The sequence below is a fragment of the Elephantulus edwardii genome, unplaced genomic scaffold (genome assembly GCF_000299155.1).
Source record: "Elephantulus edwardii isolate Elephantulus edwardi_28Jun2011 unplaced genomic scaffold, EleEdw1.0 scaffold00008, whole genome shotgun sequence".
NCBI lineage: Eukaryota > Metazoa > Chordata > Mammalia > Macroscelidea > Macroscelididae > Elephantulus > Elephantulus edwardii.
In genome coordinates, this window is record NW_006399758.1 from 12,525,050 (window position 1) to 12,548,976 (window position 23,927).

Below are 23,927 nucleotides of genomic sequence, written 5' to 3' on the forward strand. Positions count from 1 at the left end.
ATTGGTCCAGTGGTGAGAATCTTTGTCTTCTTGACATTGAGCCTCAATCCATACTGAAGGCTGCAGTCCTTGACCCTCAGCAGCAAGTGCTTCAGGTCCTCCTCAGTTTCAGAAAGCAGGGTTGTATCATCTGCATAACACAGATTGTTCCACTAATCCTGACGCCACACTTCTCCTTATAGAGCCCAGCCTCTCGGATAATCTGTTCTGCATACAGTTGAAAAGGTATGGAGATAGCTTACTGTTTTTTTAAAAGGGAATTTTTTTATTAGCTCCTATTTTTTTAAAATAAGAATTACTGTTAAAAATAGATAGGTGCAGCAATGAATGGATGGAGATCCAAAATCTCTGTAAATGTTTATTAAATTAATAAAAATGAAAAAAAAATAGGAAGTTGCATCTTGGAAGAATGGTGGAAGGACAAGTGAAGAGAAGAGTTTTGGGATAGGGTGATATAGGAAATAATGGGAAAGGAATTGGTTTCCACTGTTGCTGGAATGTTGACTCTTGAAGTAGAAGAGGTTGAGAAAGAAGGGAGCGAGATGGTGTTGATTAATCAAGAGACTAACCATTAATATCCTGCTGCTCCATAATGAAGCATCTGAGTGGAATACTCCAGTGAAATTCATGTCATCCAGTGACCCACTCTTGATTTGCAAAAATGTTTGCTTTACACATTAACATAAAGAAAAGGAACTGATGCCTAAGAATACATCAGCTGCATGACTAGACTTTCTTTGGGTCACTGACCTGTTTTGTTTACTTGTTTGCAGTAACCATGTGCGTGATGGAAGCACTGAGGCCCAAGGTCCTTACTTGCCACGTTACCAGTTGTCCTTGAGTCAGTTCTGACTTGTAGAGACCCAGTATGTGTCAGAGTGGAGCTGTGCTCCCTGAGGTTTTCAGTGGCAGATTTTTCAACAATAGGTTGCCAGGCCTTTCTCCCAAGGCACTTGTAGGAAGATTTGAACCTCTAACTTTTCCATTAACACCTGAACATTTATAGCCCTCAGTGAGTCCTCTAACTTACCTCGGTCCAATTATTAAGATTGCTTTTACCAGATTAACACTTGAATCAACAGGCACACACAGAAGGAATGACTTAGTGTGGGGCTGAGATGACTGACAGGAGATATGGTTAGGTTTTCATGAAGATTCACATAAGTCAACTTGTATGGAGCATGGATTGGGCAAAGACCTAGGGTATGGTGAAGCGATAAGCTTGGAAGCCAGTTAGAGAGTATTAGTATGGTGAGCAATGAGTTCAGGTTGCATAATGGCAAAGGCCTAAGCAATATAGGCCAACAGTAGGATGCTACTACAGAGATACTTAGAAGGTAAGACCTCCAACTCACCTTGGAATCCAGATGAAGGGAATAAAGGAAAAAGAAATGCCATTATATTAGCTTTGGGTTTGAGCAACTGGGTATATAACTATGCCATGCATTTAAACCAGGGAAAGACAGGTTTCTGGAAGGACATAGAATCTTCTTGAGATCAATTAGAGTTGAGATGCAACTAAGAGATTATAAAAATGAGTAAAAATACAAAGTTGTGTGTGAGTACTTTTTTGTTTGTTTGTTTGTTTTAAATGCAAAACTTCCACTCTTTGAAACTTTGGAGGAGAAACATAATAATTGGACATTCTCCCTAATGTCTCCAATGTTCTCAAGAAATAGCTTTATCTGAGCTCATTGAATTCTTGGCTTTAGTGACTTGTAGGACTGTTAGTGGATCATGTTCCTGTTAAGTTTTTCAACAGGAAGGCCATTTAGGACAGTCTTAATAAGAGTTATCAGTGTCCCCAAACAGGACAATTTTCATTTCCTCTGAGTCTTAACAAATGAACAAAGAATAGAAAAAGAATCTGGGCTAGTGGCATAAAGAATGCACATTCATAAAGAATTTAAGCAAAATCTCAAACTCATTGCCATGGAATTGGAGCTTAACCTCCAGCAGTTTTCCAGAGCCTGGGGGTTTGGCCTCCAGCTGTAAATGGGGACAGCAGGAGATTGCCCATCTTTCTCCTAGAAGCCGCTAGTGGATTTGAACCATTTGCCTTTGAGTTGGCAAGGATATCATTTCCCACTAGGCCACAGAATCTCTCTCATAAAGAATTGCAAACAAGTTAGAACTGACCCATACCTAACCCTCCAGCAAGTTTTCGGAGTCAATTTAATGGCACAGAAGATAACTGCACATTTTTGTCTGACAGAGCAGCTGGGGGATTCAAACAGTGTTCCTTGGAGATTGCAGCACAGCTTCTTACAACTAGTCCACCAGTAATCTCTAAAGAATTAGTACTTATTCTTCAAGAATTAAGAGGGATTTTTCCTTTCTTTTGACTTAGAGGACCCACTGAAAGGCTGATGTAAAATAAGGTAAAACCCAAATGAATGAAGCAAAGGGCATAATTTCTTACCTAGTCATCTTTAGCCAGTTCATTTACTTGACCAATCAAATCTTCCAAGATTATAGTCACCACACTTGAATGGTGGAAAAGGAGTGGCTGTATTAGTTAATTTTTAGAAAATGTAACTGGAAGAATTTAACATTTAGAATGAACAGAATGGAATCTGATTAGCAGACAGGAAGCTGTGAGGTCTGATTACTGATAACCTTATTTTTCTCATACCCTTTTACCCTTTCTATGCTCAGCACTTAATCTTCTAAGGCAAAGCCTCTATCGGATTTCCTGGATTTCAAAGTCCTTTCCCCATCTGAACGCTTTAGAGCAAATACCACTTATTACAAAAGGGGGTTTAGTCCCAGCTACTCTTGCAAAGTCGTATAATATTTCTTTCTGGTAAGTGAACTGTATCGACACATTCTCAAATAGTTTTAAGACACAAATTCCACCTCTGAATAAAAAGCATATTGATCACTCATTATAAGGATCGTACTTGGCCATAATTTGGATTTCGTCTGGTTTCTAATGGCCACTTCAAAACTCTAGAACCATCAGAAATTCCCTTTGGCTTTTTTAAATGTGAAAAAAAAAAGAGTTTCTATTTTTTGCTAAAATGCTTTAGCCATAAAATAACAAAGACACCCACAAAGGAGCTGCTAACATCTCGGCTATGTAAAATAAGTACCAAATATATATGGAAGAATAAGATGAGTTTGCATCTTGGGAAAGGCCATTATTATTTAAAGAAGGAGCAAGAAGTATTTGGGGGAATTCCCATTAGCACAATAGAAAAGATGAGGAATATTCTGAATTTCCATATATGGTGTTTGCCGCCCCACATTGAGGTTACTTGAGACATTTAAAGTGTGCGCTGCTCAGGCAAGGGTTACCCTCTTCGCTGTCTTTTTGGATTTGCTGACATAATGATTTACTGCAGGCGGGACACTGCCCGAGCCACTGTGCTTGTCTAGGTGGGGCTGGTTCAGCAGAGAGACTACAGCTGTGCAGACCCCCGGGCACCTGAGTCCTGAGGACGGCTGGAGTTTACTTCATTTCTGGACTCCACGGAAAGCTGGAAGCTCCCCAATTCTTTCTTGGGTTTGGCTTCCTGTTCACATGTTTTCTGGTCTCATGTCATTGTGCATGAAGTAATGGTCCCACATGCATGCACCGTCCACAATGGCAAGATTTGTGTGGTTCAGCGCAAGTTTTTTAATGAGGACATTTTGAACCTTCCAACAGACCCTTTGGGGAAAGCCATTTGGAACTGATTATTGCTTTCCAAGGGGAAGGGAGCAGAGACTGAATGTACTTCAACAATAAGGCCCAGGCCACTTTTAGGAGACAATGGAAGGACAACTGAACAGAAACAAGGAACTCTGGTGGTGTGGGCACTTGGCTACTAACTAAAACGCCGGTAACCTGAACCCACTAGCTACTCTCTGAGCTTTGGTGGCCTAATGGGTAAAGAGGTTCAGCTGCCAACCCAAAGGCAGGTAGTTTGAATCCACCAGCTGCTCTTTAAGAGAAGAATTGGGTTTCTGTTTCCTCCCATAGAGTTGACAGCCACTGCAGGATTAGCTATGAGTCAATTCTGCCTCCACGGCTCCTGCAGTTTTTCCAAGGGAGAGATAGGTTGCCACATGCCTCCGTAACAATTAACAGCTTTGGTAACCCTTTGGACAGCTTTACTTTTTCCTTGTAGTTTCTCTGTGTGTTACAATCAGCCCAATGGTAACAGAAATGGTTTTCTGGTTTGGACATCCGAAAAAGAAACATTTACCTTACAAATGTATCTAAATGTCTCCCTGTGTCACAGAATCACAAACTACTCCCAATTCACAGTTTAAAAATATCACTTACTGTTTCAGCATTACTCCCAGTATGAATGGTGCTAGTGTTTGCCTCGGAGAACTGCTATTTTAATGGCATTTCTCTGCAGCAGAATTTGATGAGTTTATGAAGTTTGAGAGCCAGGAAATGCAGATCAGTTTCTGAACAACTGAGAAAGCCAAGGTAGTTAAGTTCAGTCATCTCTCATTGCTTTATAGCAGGGATTCCTAAGTGCTAAATGCAGTAACACACTAGTGCAGAGGTAAAAGCCAAACTAAACTTCTAAAGTGGGGCTCTTAAACTATCAAACTTAACTTCCCCACATATTACCAGCGGGCGAAATTCTGGCATCCATGCTTATTTATGGATGTTAACGTCAAATTAATGGGCACATATGCCATGTTTTACAGAATCTCCAGAACAGCACGGGCATTTGGAGGCATTCCAATCTGTCCTTGTCCAAATGGAGAGAAGCATGATCTCTCTCTTTTTCTTCCTCTCCCCTATATGTATGGTAGGATTGTGTGCAACAGAGTGAATGCTGAGTCTTGGGCTACATGGGCATTGCATACAGAAAATATCACAAGTCCTTATGAAAGATAAGGACCAGCAGCTAGGTCAGTGGTTTCCACCCCATTCGAGTACGTGTGGTCTAGTGTCAGCAGGCATGGGCCAGCATTTCATTTGTACTAGAGGAACAATTGCAGGATCTCAAATGTGAGATAGTTTGGAAGGAAATTTGACACTCTTGAGGCAAGTCAAAGAGCAATGAGACTCACATCCGGACTATATTATACAGTGATACTCGGGCATGTATGGTAGTGACAAGACCCAGCCTGTATCCAGAATGGAAGGTGTAGTCAAAGTGCAAGATAGAACCCTCACCCTTGGGATTCTTAAAACCTACCTAAAGAGTCAAAAAGGGGACTTGTTATGCAATGGTTAGAGCATTCGCCTGATTAAAGCATTCACCTGATCACCAAAGGATCAATAGTTTGAACACATGACTAGTACAAACCAGTAGCAGTCTGCTTCTATAAAGATTCCCCACCTTGGAAACCCCAGGTGGAAATTCTTTTCTATCCTGTAGCAGGAGTGGCATCCACTTCCTAGATAACATGCTTCCAGAAACCTTCTGAACTTTGATAAATGTCAATAGTTGTAGAGGGGCTTCAAGCCTTTTGTTCATAGGGTTGCTATGAGTCATGCTCGACTCGAAGGCAATCATCATCAACAACAACAACAACAAGGTGATTATGAGGTAGAATCAGCTTGACAGCAGTGAGATGGCTTCAGAGAGACAAGACTACTACCCACATAGACAACAACAAAGCAAGATCAGTGTGAGGGAGCGAGTTCACGAAGCACAGCATTGCACAGCACAAGCTTATGCAAATGGGTGCTGGTGAAAGAAGAGGGTAATGCAAATTGAGCTTGTTAGCAAATGGGACTTCAGTTGATCTTAGAGGACCACTTAGAATTTCAAGACGTGCCTCAAGTAAAGCAGAGCATCAAAACTGTGCTGAAACTTGATGTGTCCCTTGTTGGAAAGACCCCGAGGGTGTCAAACTGCTGGGTCATCTCCTACAGCATTTCTCAACCATCAGCAGTGAATTCAGGGAGCCCCATAATTAGCTTATATATTTTCTATTAAAATATCTTTTAAATCCATGGAAACAGACTTCACAAGAATTTCTTTAGTTATATTTATGCAACTATAAATCCACATAAATATAATTATGTTTGTTTTATATTTATTATATTTCCCCCAAAAGGCTAATTAAATATAGGCAAAACCATAAACCAATACTACCCCAATTGATAATGTTATATTTATTTGCCAGGTGACGCTATTTTGCTGAAACTAAATAGGCATATTTTAACCAAACCTTCATTAATGAGATTGTGAATGAGAGGGAGGGAGGCAGAAAGTATTTTAATGAAAACATTTTTCCAGCATATTTAATACTGCGTATTTATGATGAACTGTTATAACTTGGCACATACAAAGAAATTCAAGGACCCTTGCCATCGAGTCCTGTGTTATGACTGACCCTCCAGCAGTTTCTGAGCCTATAAATTGCACAGGAGAAGAGTGCCTATCTTTCTAGCTTGGAGCAGCTGGTGAATACAAACTACCAGAGGAGTGGTCTTGTCTTTGGGTTAGAAGCACACTTCCCTATGAACTAGGTCACCAGAGCTCCCCAGCTAAAGAAAGGACCTGTATGATGCACTCCTGGTTATGAGATAACAGAACTGAGAATAGTTGTGAAGGCATCATCATGTGTCTTATCTGGAGAATAAACCTTCATATAGCAAAACAGGAAATAGTGGACATTCATGTGCGTTCACTTTCCAGGCAGATATTCAGGATGCCCATGTTCTTTCTGGAAGCATAATCCACAGAGAGTTGTGCTGGAGGTTCAGACCCACAGCAACACCACGGGAGAAAGATAGGCAATCTCCTCTACTAAGATTTATAGTCTCCAAAACCTAATGGAGTGTCAGCTCTGAGTAGGTTCCAACTCGATGGCACTGAGTTGGGGTTTTATGCTCTTTGTTCAACATCCTATGACATTATTGCAGAATTATTCTGCATGGTATCATTGTGATAATGACAACACTAAATGTCCTTGCATAAAGCTTATAAAAACTCTTGTCTCAGTCTATGAAAGTATATTTAAATTGCAGATGATCACAGTGAGGGAACTGGTCTGTTTCTTGTTGTCGTTGTTCAGTGATATCAAGTCATCCCCTGCCATGTGGCCACCTCGTGCTCAATAGGATCACATTGTGAGTGGTGATTGTTCAGGTTCTAATGAGCAGCTTTTTGAGGTAAACTGCCAGGCTTTTCTTCATAGAAAGGTGGAAGGCCATGGAAAGAGGAAGACTCTCAGTGAGATGAATCCAACTCAGATTCAGAGTTAGTACAACAATGGGCTTGTGGGGATAGTGATGATGGCAGAACACAGGACAAATCTGTTGCTATATTAGTTTCAGTCCCTTACTATGGGTCATAGTCAACTTGCTGGCGCTTAACAATGCATAAATATATGTGTCAGAGTAAAACTACTCCAACAGGGTTTTCAGTGGCTGATTTTCCAGAAGTATATTGTTCAGCTCTTCTTTTGGGGTGCTGGGTGGACCTAAGCCTCTAAATTTTTGGTACTAGACAAAGACAGTAGCAGTTTGCACCATGTATGGATTCCCTGTAAAATAAGTAGATGTCAACCCTCAACTCATTGCCATCCGGTAGGAACCCAGTCACATTGACCCTCATCTAGGTTTTCAGAGGATGCCAATTGTTCAGGAGGAGATTGTACAGCTTTACTTTGAACTGCTTGCCTTTGGGTTGGCAGACCAACTTCTTCCCCTAGGCTGCCAGAGCTCCCCAAGTAGATATTGGGGAGGAAAAGGGGAGATGATACTTTCATCAGTTTTCTTAAAGTTTGTGAAAGAATATGTATTTTTTGACCAATTTGCTGAAACACAACTGAGTAATATCATACCTAAGTAGATCACATTGAAGAGTTAAATTCAGTCCTCTTTAAGGGAAAGAAATATGGAACCTTGGGGAAATTCCCTTTTTATAGGATTGTACACCACTCAGAGACTCAACCATGTGTCTCTACATAAAATTGTATTCATCAGTAAAGAGATAAGACCTTCATGGAATGTTTTACTAAACATTGGCATTCACATAGACAAAGAGAAGGCTCTTTTAAAACAGAAGGGGAATTATGAGCTGTCGTTAGATAGCATGTACCATTTTCCTATTTTATCTTATATAATGTATACATGGCAAACTGTGTTATTCATGGCAACAAAATTGCTTCTTTAAATACTTGATGCATTAAAATGGGTGTATGCTCTTCTTGGAATATCTCAATCTATTTTAGAAGCTTGTTCTTTTTCAACTAAATGCAAAATGTAAACTAATTTAGCCAATTGTAAAGTGTTTGCTTCATTTCTCTTGAATTTATAGCTTGCAGCAACTTTAGAAGAGTTTTTAAGATGCAATGCATTTTCCTTTAAAATAAGCCACATAATCTGAAAGCAGACATCTCTCAACCCTTAAACTTGAACTGCTTTGTAACTTTTAAAAAAGAAACTCTTCTTTTCTGGCATTATGAAATAGTCTAAGAATAATGCGAAATCAATCTAATGGGAAAGAAAGTAAAAAATGAAACTTCAATAAAAAGACTGGGTTATCTGCAATGTTTCTAAGATTCTTGTAAGTGATTCTAAAGAAACCAGTCTGGATGAAATGTTCCCCCTTTGAAACCCTGAAAGGACAACCTATGAAAGATGGGAAGAATAACTGATAGCAAGTGATAACACTTTCTCTTTTTTCTCTTGTAGGTGCTGACGACCAGCTGTCATCATCTGAAGAAGATGAACTTGACCAATAACATGTAGATTCCCCAACGCAGAATAATTGCAGAAAATCTTCAAAGGTAGTCATACAAAATATTTACCTCCTGATTAAATAAATCAAAGGTTCTTTGCACATACCACGTAACTTGAAATGGGAGATACTTTACAGATATGGAAGTATAAGAAACAGCAGAATTTTAAGAATAGATAATCCTACATCCTTGTGTAGCATTCTTGGCTGAGAGAATGAAGCAGGGCCTTAAATATGTCAGAACCATTCCATAAAATAAGTCTCAGGAATGGTAGGGAAAACCACTTTAAATATGGAAATCTAAAGGATTGTACGACTTAGTTGGCATATTATGCAGTGTTTTGGAAACTCAGGGGTTTTGGGGAAAAGGTGCGCCAGCTACACATGGTCACCACAAAGTACTCCTACCGATGCCACTTGACTTCTTCATAGCTCGTCTTCACAGTTTTTTGACTCAGTCAGATAAAAAGTAGTGCCAAGAGTGTGGTATGGGATCAGGGAACATTCTAAAGGCCCACCGCAAGAATGTCACGCTCGTTACATTCCCATAAGTCTTTTCTTAAATACCACATGTGAAAGTTGCCCCCATTAGTCCCCACCCAGAACTAATACAGTGGACACTGTCACACTTTTCTTGCTGTTCCTCAAAATCCTTTGTACGATTTTCACTTAATGCCCTGTGTCTGGGGTGTCTTGGAATAAGTTCTCTAGTAGCCAAAAAGTATATGAACTACATTTGTGTGTATGTCCCCTCTCCCCGATCTTCAACAAGTCTGGCCTGAAGTCAGAAGTTTGTGTTTTGAAGGCTGTCTTATCTAACTTCTGTCTCCCATACTCGTGGAACTAAATTCTATCTTCATACTACAAATGGCAAGCGAAGAAAGGGAATGGATGGAAGGACGTGGGAGACTGGGATTAGTTTTTTAACTGAAAACCATGACCATCAGCAGTGTTTCTAGAATTCTAGGAGCTCTGAGGTCGGACATTGTGGAATACCTCTAGTAATGGCTACCACTCTTTGGTAATGAGTGTTGTTGTTGTTGTTGTTATGTGCCGTCGAGTCACCTGCGACTCATAGTGACCCTATGTACAACAGCCCTAAACTCCGCTCTGTCCTGTGCCAATCGCACTGTCTCTGACACTCCCATCCCAATTATCCCAGTCACTGAATCAATCCACCTCATAGAGGGCCTTCCTCTCCTGCGCTGTCCCTCCACCCTCCCAAGCATGATGTCCCTCTCTAAGGACCGGTCTCTCCTCACAACATGTCCAAAGTAAGTTAGACGGAGCCTCAGAATCTTTGCCTCCAAGGAGCCACCTGGTTTAACCCTTTCCAGGACAAATCTGTTTGTTTTCCTAGCAGTCCATGGTATTCTCAGTACTCTTCTCCAGCACCACAGCTCAAAGGCATCAATTCTCCTTCTATCCTCTTGGTCATTGTCCAGCTCTCTGATGCATAACAGGTGATTGTGAAGACCATGGCCTGTATCAGAAGCACCTTAGTCTCCAAAGAGATACCATTGCTCTTCAGCACTTTGGAGAGGTCCCTAACAGCAGACTTTCCCATGGCAATGCACCTTTTAATTTCCTGGCTGCTGGTGCCAAGACTGTTGACTATGGAGCCAAGCAAACTAAAGCTGTGTACAATCTCAATCTCTTCACCATCCATCCTGATGCTGCCAATTGGTCCAGTGGTGAGAATCTTTGTCTTCTTGACATTGAGCCTCAATCCATATTGTAGGCTGCAGTCCTTGACCCTCTGCAGCAGGCGCTTCAGGTCCTCCTCAGTTTCAGCAAGCAGGGTTGTGTCATCTGCAAACACAGATTGTTGATAAATCGTCCACCAATCTTGACCCCACATTTCTCCTCATAGAGCCCAGCCTCCTGGATAATCTGTTCTGCATATAGGTTGAAAAGGTATGGAGATAGGACGCATTCCTGGTGTACACCCTTCCCAATTTTGAACCATGCAGTGTTCCCTTGCTCTGTTCTGACGACTGCCTCCTGGTCCAAGTACAAGTTTCGCATTAGAACAATCAAATGTTCTGGGATTCCCATTCTTCTCAGAGTCAGCCACAGTTTGTTATGATCTACACAGTCAAATGCCTTTGCATAGTCAATGACACACAGATAGACATTCCTCTGGTATTCCCTGCTTTCAGCCAAGATCCATCTAACATCGGCTACAATATCTCTAGTACCACGACCCCTTCTGAAACCAGCCTGGACTTCTGGTAGTTCTCTGTTGATGTGCTGTTCCAGTCGTTTTTGGATAATCTTCAGTAAAATCTTGTTTGCATGTGAAATCAGTGAAATTGTTCTGAAGTTTCCACATTCTGTTGGGTCGCCTTTCTTTGGGATAGGAACAAATATCGATCTCTTCCAGTCAGTTGGCCAAGTGGTCGTTCTCCAGATTTCTTGGCACAACTTGGTGAGCACGTCCAGGTACTTGCTGAAATTTAGGTCTGCTTGCTTGAAAACTCCAAATAGTAGATGTGCCCAAATATTCTAAAACAGAAACTAAAGAAAGATCTGTCTATTTAAGAATAAGCAAAAGAGACCTGTGACTTGGACTTTTTCTATCCTCTCAAGTCAGTTGGCCCAACTTTTTTTTAGTGAACCTTGGTCCAGTCTGTCCATATTTCTGCCAAAGGCCTTCACTATCGTGCCATTCATTCAAAATGAACAGTAGAAGTGGCTAGCAGAGGGCTCAAGACCAGAGGCCACCCTTTATCTCTCAAGAGACCTAAAAGACTTGATTTCTCAAAGCATCTATTACTTTTCTGGAACGCCATATTATTTATTATCAGGCATATAATCTTCCAGTTTACATTTTCCTCCTTTTAATGGGCAATTTACCACTTTAAACCTGATATCTTTTGCATTTTTTAGTACATCCTTATTATAGGAAAATAAAAAATGCAAGTTTACCAACACGAGTTAGAATCATTTGTTCAGTATTAACACACAGGACCCTTATTTCTGAAAAATCTGTGGATCCCCTGTGAGAGATGGCTCTGGTCTGCTTTTTCTGTCTCTGCCCTGGAAAACTGAGAGGCAGTATCTGATTGGCTGCCAGTTCAAAAGAGCTCTGCACCATCTCCACATTGATAATTTGAGCTGGATTAGCCAAGCAGCTGAGAGACTTTATCTCACTACATCTGATATATGTATGTCCATAATCCACTGCGTCTGATATTTGTATATGCGTAGTCTTCCCATCTAGTACGGTTTGTAAGAGGAGACCATATCTCCCATTGTGTGCTCGGTCAGATTTAACAAATAAGGACCACAGTGGGCCTAAAGGTTGCCATTCTTCATGAGTGAACCTTTTAACTGCTCCTCTGCTTGTGTCATCTGGATGTAAAGTTCTTAATGCTTTGTTTCCTCTCAGTTTTAAGAATTCCTTGTCTGCAGTTTGTTCACCTTGGTATCAACTCCCAAATTCATAACTCATAAGCTGTTAGAACTCAGGAGATGTTATGACCAAATATCAGAAGCTTCTCCATAATGCTCAGGTATCAGGTTGCCGAAGGATTTTTCTCTTGTTCTGGGGTAGGGGGCAGATGTAAACCATAAGGGCAGTTAGATTTCAGCTTAGGAGACTGTTTGCAGGTTCTCATGAAATGTTTGTTTGCAGAACCAAGTGTTATTTTGGAGGAAGCCTGGTTTCAGCTTACTGTGCACCTGCCAAAAAATGAATGGCTACTATTGTGCGTTCTGTGCTCCCATGCCACAGTGGCAGACAAGGGTTGGTGCACCCAGGTTGCATTTAGGACAGTGTATGTATTTGCAAAAGAGTTAACCTTCCCCCGCCCTCCCAGTTAATGTCTATTTAGGATGGAAAATTTATCATAAACATGCCTGCGTTACACCTCCTGGCATTTTTTTCAGTGAAGATTTAGATATTTAAATTAAGCACCTTAAGTGTAAATGACTTGTTAAATTATCTACAGACAATAATATGTTTTTCAAGGAATCAATGTGGATGGACCCTAACATCAGTAAAAATTATCCTTACCTTGTTACCCAATAAGCAATTATAATTAAGTTCACAATATAAAAGGCTTTGTTTGGGGGGGGTACTTAGGAAAACCTGGAGTGCTTAGGACACTGTGGGTGTACACAGAAGCAGACTTTTCCTGCGTGAATTCCTTGTCCTCTGAACAGTCCCTTTCCTTTTAGTTAAAGAGGCCAATTTATTATACACAGGTATACACATGCACAAACGCACATGGTTGAATCACAAACAACTGTTGCTATTTGACAGTCTTTGATCTATAAAATCAGCAGTTTTATGTAATTTGATGTGAGTGTAATATTTACAGAATTGGAAACACTGAGACTGCATCATTTCGTTTTATCCCCCCCCCCACTTTCTATTAAATAAGTTAACATTTTCTGCATTGTCTTCATGCCAATTGACCTCGAGTTGATTTAGTTTCATGATGAATCCATATGTGTCCGATAGAACTGTGTGTTCATTTCCAGTGACTTCCAGTTGTTTCCAATAGCTGATTTGTTTTAAAAAGTACATCACCAAGCCCTGCTTTCTAAGGTGTTTCTAGATGGTTTTGACCTTCCATCCTTTGGTTACTGCTTACCGGCTGTTTGCACCACCCCCTTATTCTCATCTTGTTCTTGTTACATCTCATCAATCCAGAACCTACTCAGGGCTTACCCTCCAGCAGATTTTTAGAGGCAGTAAAAGCATATAGGAGGATAGTCCCCATCTTTCTTCCATCTGAACCAACTCAAAGTTGACCTTCTAGCAGGGTTTTAGAGGCATTACAGTGCATAGAAGGAGACTGCCCATCTTTCTCTCACAGAGCAAGCTGGTAGTTTCAAACCACATGCCTTTGCATTGGCAGTGTGACTCCTTACCACTGAGCCGCCAGTGCTCTATTATCTTTATACCCAAATCTAAATCAAACCCACTCCCATGGAGTCAGTTCCAACTCATGGCTCCCTCCAATGGCTTTCTTAAGCTATAAATAAATCTCTATGGGAGAGGAGACTGCCCATTCTTCTCCTGTGGAGTAATTGGTGGATTCAAACTGCTGACGTTGTAGTTAGCAGCCAGTTATGTTATCCATTGTGCCACCAGGGCACCTTCAGAGGGCTTGTTAGTTTGGGAATCATAGTCCATTCCTGGAATATAAAATATGTAAATTGCTTTTACTTTTTTTTTTTTACTGTGAGAGAAAACAACCTAAAAACCATAGTGTCTTCCTTCACGTGATCTTTCTGTCTGAATGCATTCTAATTCCAGTCAGTTTTTAGGCTAGCTGGTATCTTCTCTGTAACATCCTTTTGTCCCTTTAACATGTGCATTTTCAATACAAGTGTAAGTGATAAGCATTAGTATTTACAATCACACAGATTTGCACACTTGTATGTACATAGTTAAATACAGCTGCTTATACAGTACATCCTCAAAGTCAATGAGTTTGTGTTTAAAGAAAGTGCCAAACCCCAAGGGGATGTGTAATGTCCTGTATATCAAGCTGTGCCACCTTGAGCTGTCTTCTTGATGTTAGCACTGACTGGTGGCATTGTAGCGGCATCGAAAGTGTAGAGCTGTTAAAGGTCAGTGCTTCAAGCCTTCCAGCATCCCCATAGAGTAAAGAGGCAGTGGTTTTGCAAAATTAATAATGTTGGAAGCCTGACAGATCAGCGAGAGTGCAGAAATGGACTCTGTGGTTATGGTTTTGGTATGGCTTGGGAACTGAGGATAGGCATTTGGCCAACATGGTGAGGAAACAAAAGACTGAGTAGAGAGAAACTACCTAACTCTCCCTCTTGAAAACCAGTTACAGACAGGAAGTGAAGAGAAAAATAGCTATTCTCCCAGGAATAGGAGGGGATGTTTGATTCTAATGGGGGTAGTAGCTTGGGGACATTAGCCAGTGAAGGTCAAGAAAAAAGAATGAGATGATTTCATTCTTTACTGGGACAGTCACTGAAGTGAAAGCAGGCCACACAACAGTGGCCTCGTTCTGTGCCCAGACTGCAAGTTGTGGTGGCAAGAGATTCCTTTGTGGTGACATTTCTCTGGAAGAGGGTGAGGGGCCCGTGTTCCCATTGAGATATCCCCTGGGACTCCTATAAGGCAGGTAAGAGTGGCGAGATCTTCTAACCGCGCTGAGAAGGACTGCAGTGGAGCCTCAGCATTTATTTGACATTCCTAAGTCACAGTTTAGGTCCAAAAGTGTCTAAATTCTTACAGTATAATTAATACAAAGAAGAAATGCAGTCACACAACCTGGATGGCAAGTCAGCTTTTTTAACATTGCTGCCTTTTTCTAGAGGATAATGTTGACTTGTGTGCTAAAGTTGGAATGTGTTTGCCAGTACACAGTTAACACTTGCTAAAAAAGTAGTACTATCTTATGCCATGTTAGGGCATTTATAGAGTTGATTAATTCTGCTTACAGAGGAAATAGTTTATCTGTGTCAGTCTTGAGTCCCTTGTTCCAGTGCCTTTTATATTCAATTTTAGATTCTTTCTCTCACTGTTATCCTAATTTTATCTCATTCATCTCCTTAGGTTTCATAAGAGTGTACCAGAATTATAAATGAAGGTTAGGTTTTCTACGAAGTCATTCTCATAGTAATTAGGTTGTGGGGCCAAATTCTGTGATTGGAATTCTATTGCTATTGTATTAATAGGGCTTAAATGGATTGAAGCCGTTCACATATTTATAATGCTGGAATTGAAGCACTGCACACATTTTACATTAACATCTTCAGTTTATAGAATGCAGAAATTAAATGCTCATTTTTGGCAAATGATCTTCGGGTTTATGTATATATGTACATGTTCTGGAACAAGTGCTTCCCTTTTGTAGGTTTTATGGAAATAATAATAAAAGAGAAAAGAATAGCAAAGAGGAAGTTAGCTTTAAGATTTTTGTTCTCAAAATACTGAGGAGTCTTGGGATATCCTTTTTGAAGGAGTTGGTGATTTGTGCAGGACAAATATTTAAAAACTGCTTTGTGTTACGGCTCTCTAAATGGAAGGAGACACATTCTTAAAGAGCATTTCTTTTTGTCAGTTTCTTAAAATGAACAGTGAACTTCAGTGAGTCCTACTATCCTTGTTATAGATAAAAGATAACTGGGCTCCAGGACCTGTGAAAGAGAAAACCTATTACAAACTGTAATAAAAAGTAACTAAAACTAAAACTATTTCCAAATGGTCTTCACCATCAGAAGTTTCCAAGGTTCCAAGACGATGCTTAATGTGCTTTTCCATTCTGTTTTAGTTGTCTTAAAAAATCTCCCAAAACTACTAAGCCCATTATCCACAGAACCACCTAAACTACCCTGTTATTTTAAACAAATCCATTATTTACAAAGCAAATACACTGTGTCATTTTATATTGAGATTTACCATAAAATTAATTTATAATTATTTACTTTTACATCATGCTTGGAAGGGTTGAGGATTAGAGAAAGAGAGGAAGACCATCGATGAGATGAATTGATTCAATGATTGCAGTAATGAGGGTAGGTGTGTCAGAGATAGTAAAGTTGGCAGAGTCCAGGGCTATTGTACATAGGGTCGCTATGATTCATAAGTGACCCGATGGCACATAACCACAACCACCACCCCTAAAAATGATGTAATGCACTTTGCACATTAAAAAAGTATTTCTTTATCACATGAAGGAAGATTGGCCCTGGATCAAATCCACCCTCCAGTGCCCATGGGAAACTGGAGTAGCCAGTGGATGATATGAATGTGACGCTGCTCAGCAGTACACAGGGGCCATGGAGAAGAGCCAGCAGCCATTCAAATGGGCCAGTGTGGATGCTTCTGGGTTAGAGATGCCTCAAGGATGCTCCTTGTAGAAGAGTGCTGCAAAGAGCTAGTCACAGTATTTTTCTGTCCAAAACACACTGTACTACTGAGAGGCAGATGTTAGATCCTGTTTTAGACACTTCATTTATTCTGTTACTTTCTACAAAATTGGAATCTGCTTGTCCCACTCCTCTCTCTGGGAAGTTGTAAATCTAAGATGAAGAATGTGAAAGCCCTTGAGTGGGGAGCAGATGTTAGAGAGCTACTCAAAACCAACCTGTTGTTGTGTGGGGATATTAAAAGGCTGAAGTACAGTGTGATAACCATTAGTTCCCAGCATACTGCACTATTCCCAGCACCTTATTTCGTCCTCATTATCCTTTCAGTTTTATGTCTCTGCCAGTAAACCAATCCCTGTGTGTATTTTTGATTGTTGGCAAAAATTCAAATATGTTTTGTAAGGAATGAAGGTTATACACTCACTAGGATTATAACCATGTATTCCTTCCATTACTCACTCTCTCTCTCTTTTTCCTGGTTTAAGCAATGAAAAACTGAAAATAAAGAATTCAAATAACTGCAGATGTGGATCATGTACTACACATTCGTAGTTATTTGAATTCACCTAAGGATTGACTTCAAATAGTCCTTCTGATCAGAAAAAAAGATGTGTAAGGTTAACCCAGTCGGCACCATGCTACTGTTTTGCTCTTTGCCTCCTGTTGGACACTAAACCAGATTGAGAAATTATCACCATGTGGATTTCCCTGTGGGAGGCCAGAGGCAAAAAGTGACATTCCTCTACTTGCTGTCAGTACTTGTCACAAGACTGCCATCCTCGTAAGGAAATAGTCAATTTTCTTGTGCTTTTCCCAGCCTCCAGCATTGACTTCAAGAGTTACTTCTTTCAAATGTCAGGCACAGTATTAGCATAGTAGTTTTTAAATGCTAAAAATGTCCCTCCTGGGTGAAAGGAGAGGAATTTAATTTATATTTCTCTTTTAAAAGTCCCCCTTAGTTTAAAGAACTTCTCTCTAGTTGTGGAAGTATTAAGACAGGTTTCTTTCTCTTTTTTTTAAGGCATTATGTGTGTATATATGTTTGAACAACTTTTTTATTGACAACCAAAACTAACTGTGACACCCAATTGTATCAAAACACCATCCCCATCTACCCTCGACTCATGTTGGCAGAAAGTCCATGCAGCTATTTCATAGTAACTAGGATGAGCTCTCGGCTTTTGTGGGGGTGTGAAAGTGGTACTCAGTCGAGGGAGTGAAAAAGATCCTTCTACCACAGGAAGCCTGGAGGAGGAGCTGAAATAAAGAAGCATCTTCTTAAAGTGGAAATCTTTCTTTTCATTTATAGTAATGCACAAGAAAAGTGTAACAGTGTTTGCAAGATCTGAAATCCGAGTGTCTGAGTTTGAATCTCAGTTGTACCATTCATGGCTATGTAACTTAATTTTTCTCTGCATCAGTTCCCTCATCTGAAAAATGGAGATAATAATAATAATAATAATAATAATAATAATAATAATAATATCATCAACTATATTTTGTCTGTTTTGAGGATTAGACGAATTCATACATGTAAAGGTCTCAGAACAAAGCCTAGCCCTAGTACTTCCACTAATTTATTATGGGAATATGAAAAAAAAAAAAGAAAGAAATCCAGTACAATGAAAATACATAGAAAATATCCACCATTTTAGCCTGCCTATACTTTAATATTTTATACATTTACATGGATACTCACATACAATATGTCAATGTATGAGGTATAGTTGAGAAACTATGAAATGAGTCATGGCCCCCACCCTGTGAAATAGGTTTCTGTAAGCATGTATTAGCTTCACAGAGTAAGAGCAGTAACAATGCATTTACGTGCTATGTAACAGTTGTCTTGTCAAATAATAAGATGTGTAGGAAAGTACTTTGGGAGTGGATTATAAAATTGGTACAGATACTCAAATCAAACCTACCGCCTTCAAGTCTGTTCTGACTCATAGTGCTGCTCCATCAGGTTCTGAGACCGTCAATCTTTATGAGTGGAGTCGGCCTCATCTTTCTCCCATGATGAATGAGTTTGAACAGTTAACCTTCTGATTAGCAGTCCACTATGTAACTTATTACACCACCAGGGTCCTAATCAGTGTATATACTCAGGTAAAAGCTTATTCTAAACATATTTTTTAAGTATCTGATTTCTGATTGTTCTTAAGATTTGTTTGGCCTTATATCTGTCTTTTCTCACTCAACCATGATTTTACAAAGATTTAGAAATAAAACAAGTTGTTGTTGCTGTTGTTGTTATGTGCCATTGAGTACAACTCATTTTGACCCTACAGAGAGCCAACTCATACCCTGCCCTATCCTGTGCCATCCTCGTCATCTGGTATATCATATGATATGTCTTGTAGAGGGTGCAGGTGGAGTGCTCTTTGGAGGCAAGAATGATGAGGCTTCACCTCACACACTTTGGACATGTTGCTAGGAAGTGCTATTCCTTGGAGAGGGACATGATGCTGGCAAGAGTGGAGGATTGGCAAAGGAGAGGAAAACCCTCAACCAGGTGGATTGACATGAGGACTGCTGCAATGGGCTTTTGTTTTTTGTTTTTATCAGTTAATGTGGGGATGGTGCAGGACAGGACTGAGTTCAGGCCTTTTGTTCAGAGGATCACTATGAGTCATGCTCGATTCGATGGTACCTAACAACAAACAACAGCAGTACCATAGAAATTGAGTGTGAATCCAAGTAAAATGAAACTGTTGACAATGTCAGCCTTTTCTCCATTTGTCTTGATGTTGCCTATTGGTCCAGTGGTGAGGATTTTTGTTTCCTTGGTGTTGAGTTGTAATCCGCATTGAAGGCTGTAGTCTTTGATTTTCTCCAGCAGGTGTTTCAAGCCCTCTTCACTTTCAGCAAGCAAGGCTGTGTCATCTGCATAACACAGGTTGTTGATGAGCCTTCTTCCATTCGTTATGAAGCATTCTTCATAAAGTTCAGCTTCTTGGATTATTTGCTCAGCATACAGATGGCATAGGTATAGAGGAAAGAGACCCAAATCGCAATGCTGTGTTATTTAAATGATATCATTACAAAGCTCGGTTTGACAGCTGGACACTCTCTTGCTATCTTGTTTGTATCATTGTTAAGATTCTCTGCTTACAACAAGTGAAAAAATTTTCCTCAGAGAATAATAATAAGAAGTAAGTCTCAGGACAAGATTTCCTGAGTCTTTGGGATGTTTCCCCTCCACACAGCAGGGAGCACATATTCTGCCTATGTTTTACACTTTTGTAAAATACATTTTATGTATGAAATGCAGAATTCTGACTGCATATCAAATGCTGCCACAAGAGCTTGAAATGAAAAATTTAGGGTTGTTCTCCTCCCCCACCCCCTGCCATCGATATATAGGTTTGCCAAGAGCTGAAGAAACAATAGAAAATTCATTTTGTGCACAAGCAGCGTACTATTTATCCTGTCCACACATATCTCCTGAGAGAAAAATAAAGTGATTATTAGTGTGGCTAATTCTAAATGGAGAGTAATGTTGTAGTATATATTCCTGATATAATAGCTGCCCTTTTTATAAAGAATCAGGTATAGAATTTTTAAAAGCCATCCTTAGATGACCAATATGATTGAAAACACATGTTGATATGAAAAGACAATGTAGATACACCACCTTGACTGGGTTATGGATCATGCTAAGCCTTGCCTTTTGAGTCTGTCTTTTGATCAAGTGTGGACATGAGTATTTATTGTCTAGTATTATATAGTGAGTGATTCAAAGAGAAGGTGTGTGCAAAACACCAAGCTCAGTGCTAGGCATATAAAATATATTCACGAAACAGTAGTTTCTCTTCTTTCCTTGTTTGGACACATAGCATTCATTCTCCCCAATTCTACTTCCTAACCTTTGCTCGGATTCCCGTGTTCCCACCTTCCACTGGAGACCGCTCACTCTTCCTCAGAGATGCTCTCTGGACATAGCTACCTGTATCGTTTATATACATATAACTAGAATGCCAGAAATCAGGATGTGATTAGAAGGAAGTATGAATGGAAATGGAAAGCACAGAAGAATGTTGTTAGAATGTAGGCATTATAACATTGTTAACCAAAAAAATGCATATAAGTTGTCACATGGAGAAACACATTGTGTAGTAAGCTCTCCCTCAAGTCACAGTTTTAAAAGAAAAGAGGTAAAAAAAGGACAAAATATCATATCCTTTGAAAAATAGCTGTTGATTTTCTCCAAGCCAAAAATTATTTTACTCTTGCTCTCCACATGTATGTTGTTGTTGTTGTTGTTATGTGCCATCGAGTCTCTTGCAACTCATAGCGACCCTATGTACAAGTATAGACTTTACAATTTCTTTATGGCCCATATGTTAGTCTCTTTTGTATGACATTGAGTTATTTACCTGTGTCTCTCTCACACAGATTGCAAGTTTTCTTAAGACATATTTTGTAAATCATTAAGTGTACATTAAATATTCATTGTAAAAAATTGCCAGTTTCTGGTTTAAAAATATTGAGCTTCGTGAATTTAAAAAAAAAAGGCACCCACATGACTTGGGCCAGTTACCTTATGGTCAGTTAAAAAAAAACAACCCAAAAACATTTATACACTTTGTCTTCTACTGGTTTAAGTGTTTGGTTATTTTAAAGACTCCTATATAAATAAACCCAGAATTAAAAACTGAAGAGCAACTCTTGTCTTAAAAGAGTTTGGTTCATATATAAGTTGTTAGGAAAGGAAAGTATCCTGTGGAGTAATGAATTAATAATCCCCAAAGCTCTTTCCACACACTAATGTCTCTTAAAAGCAGCTTGTTACAATCAGACTTTTAAAGACCTTTATCCAGTGGGCAGAGGACCATGACAGAGACAAATTCAAGCCTATAGGTGTAGTCATAACTGAGAAATAAGATGACAGCAGCAGAAAAGTCACATTGGTGGTCAAGCACTTGAAATAATAAAGGCAAGGTCACAGATACCACATGATGATTTCCTACCAGTTGTTGAAGAACCAGAAGAGAGCCTGCCCATAGATGAAGTGTGGCACGGACCTCCTCTCAAAATCCCATCATTTCAGCTATATTTACAAGAAGGGAGAGAACAGAACCTAATAAATGCATTCTCCAGACTGAGACAATCACAAAAGCACACTCCTAAGATTTAAGGTGTGCCTGATTCAGGCCTTAGTCTTCTCAGAGAGCTGGACAATGACTAACAATAACATCTGTCTTAAAAGACTTTTTGATGCCTTTGAGTTGTGGTGCTGGAGAAGAACACTGAATAGCCATCCCATGGACCGCCAAAGGAACACAGAGATATGTCTTGGAAAAGGAGCAGACACAGTACTCCTTGGAGGCAAAGATAGTGAAGCTTCATCTTTCATACTTTGGATATGTGGCTAGCTGAGCTATTTTTGGAAAGGGACATTATGCTTGGGAAGATAGAGGGTCAGCAAGGGAGAGGAAGACACCCCACCCCACCCCCAATGAGACGGACTGACACAGTGACTCCAGCAATGGGCCTGTGTCAGAGATGATGAGAATAGCACAGGATTGGGAAGGATTCAAGTCAATTGTTCATAGGGTCATTAAGTTATACTTGACTGAATGACCCCTAACAACCAGTTTTCTAGGGCACTCTGGTAGCTCAGTGGTAAGAATTTCTACTGCCAAAGCAAAGGTACAAAGTTCAAATTGACCAGCTGCTCCATGGAAGAAAGATGGGCCATCTCTTGATCCCATGTGAGGATTAGTCCTGACTCGATGTTATGCAAGTAGGTATGAACTCTAGAATGTATTTTTGTTGTTCTCTGGGAAGATAATGAGGTGATACTAGAAAAGTATGAGATGTGAGCTTCTCTTTCTGTGTATTTATTACCTAACAATCAGTATCACTTTGAGCAAGTTATATAACTTTTCTTGGTCTCTACAGTCTCGTTTGAATTGTGAAGGTATTCAATGACTTTTGAAACATTTCCAGATCTAAGAGCGCATGACCAAATTCTACCCGATTATGCCTCCTTGACTGTATTTCAGTCTGGTGGCCTAGTAGATAAAGAGCTGTGCCGTGGCTCTTCTGGAGAAGGATGAACACCTCCTCTAGTGCATTGACAGCCTCTGAAAGGGTGCTGGAAGGTCAGTTCCAACTTGACGGCATGTGACACCACCACCTCCCTCACTGACAACTGTACCTTCCTCTGGGTTTTGTTGAGAAATTGATGCAATGAGAATAAAAATACAAGTGTTTTTTACTTTCTTTTCTCTCACTCAAACTGGCCCATATTTTTTTTTTAACAACTGGATTGGAATATTCTCTGGTGGCTTAAGTGATAAGGGATTGCACTACCAATCCGAAAGTGATTGGTGGTGGTGGTTCTTATTGTTAGGTGCAGTCGAGTCAAGTATGACTCATAACAAGCCTATGAACAAGAGATCTGAACCCTGTTTTTCCCAGTCTTTGCCACACTTGACCTCACTGCTGCAGTCACTGTGTCATTGCACCTGGTGGAGAGTTCTCCTCTCTTTTGCTGTTTCTCCTCCTTCCCAAGCATGACAACCCTTTCCAATAAGTAGCCTCTCCTAGCAACATGCACAAAGTACATGAAATGAAGCTTTTATCATCTTTACCCCCAAGGAGAACTCTACACCTTCCCCAAGACATATATGTTTGGGGTTTTTTTGGCCATTCATGCGATCTTCAGTACTCTTCTCCAACACCAGAGTCTTCAGCAGCACAGCAAGTAATTGAAAAGACCATGGTCTGAATCAGGCATAACTTAGTCCTCAAACTAACATCCTTGTCCCTCAATAATTTGGAGAGGTCCCTGAGTAACCCAAAGGTAGGGAATTCAAATCTAATGTTTGGTCCAAGGTAGAAAGTTGAGTAATCTCCTCCTCTGTGATTTTAGTCTCTGAAAATATACTGGGTCAGTTATAAATTGGTTCTGACTAGACACCACATCAGCAACAACATATTAATGTTGTCAGATACCCTCGTTACAAGTAGTAGGCAAATCTAAGTACCCATCAACAAACGAATGGATAGAGAAGCTGTGGTATATTCACACAATTGAATACTATGCTGCTTTGAAAAACAAGGAACTCTTACAATATTATTCAAAATGGGTGACCCTGGAAGACATTATGCTGAGTAAAAAATCTCAGTCACAAAGAGACAAATGTAAATATTATATGGTGCCACTCTTATAGAATGAGGCTGACATTGGGGTGGGGGTAAGACTGAGAAGAACTGGATAAATTCTGTTTACTGCATTAAAAAAAAGAATAGTTGCCTAATATATATAAAATTGCTGCAATTTAAATTGCATATGAGTAATTAATGTTCTGTTCCACAGTCAGCCTCAATGCTTGTTTAGACAGCTGATAATGAGTTCTGTATTGTCTCTTTCTATAGATAAAACCAATTTGATACTTG

The 23,927-nt window shown here is 39.9% G+C and overlaps 1 protein-coding gene across 1 annotated transcript in view; it reads left to right on the plus strand.

Annotated features, from left to right (window-relative positions):
- SULF1 (sulfatase 1) overlaps positions 1–23,927 on the plus strand; it is a 272,953-nt gene that overhangs the window by 81,634 nt on the left and 167,392 nt on the right. The window contains exon 3 of the mRNA XM_006880534.1: positions 8,606–8,700. The gene's annotated coding sequence lies outside the window, so the exon portion shown is untranslated. The remainder of the gene's footprint in view (positions 1–8,605; positions 8,701–23,927) is intronic.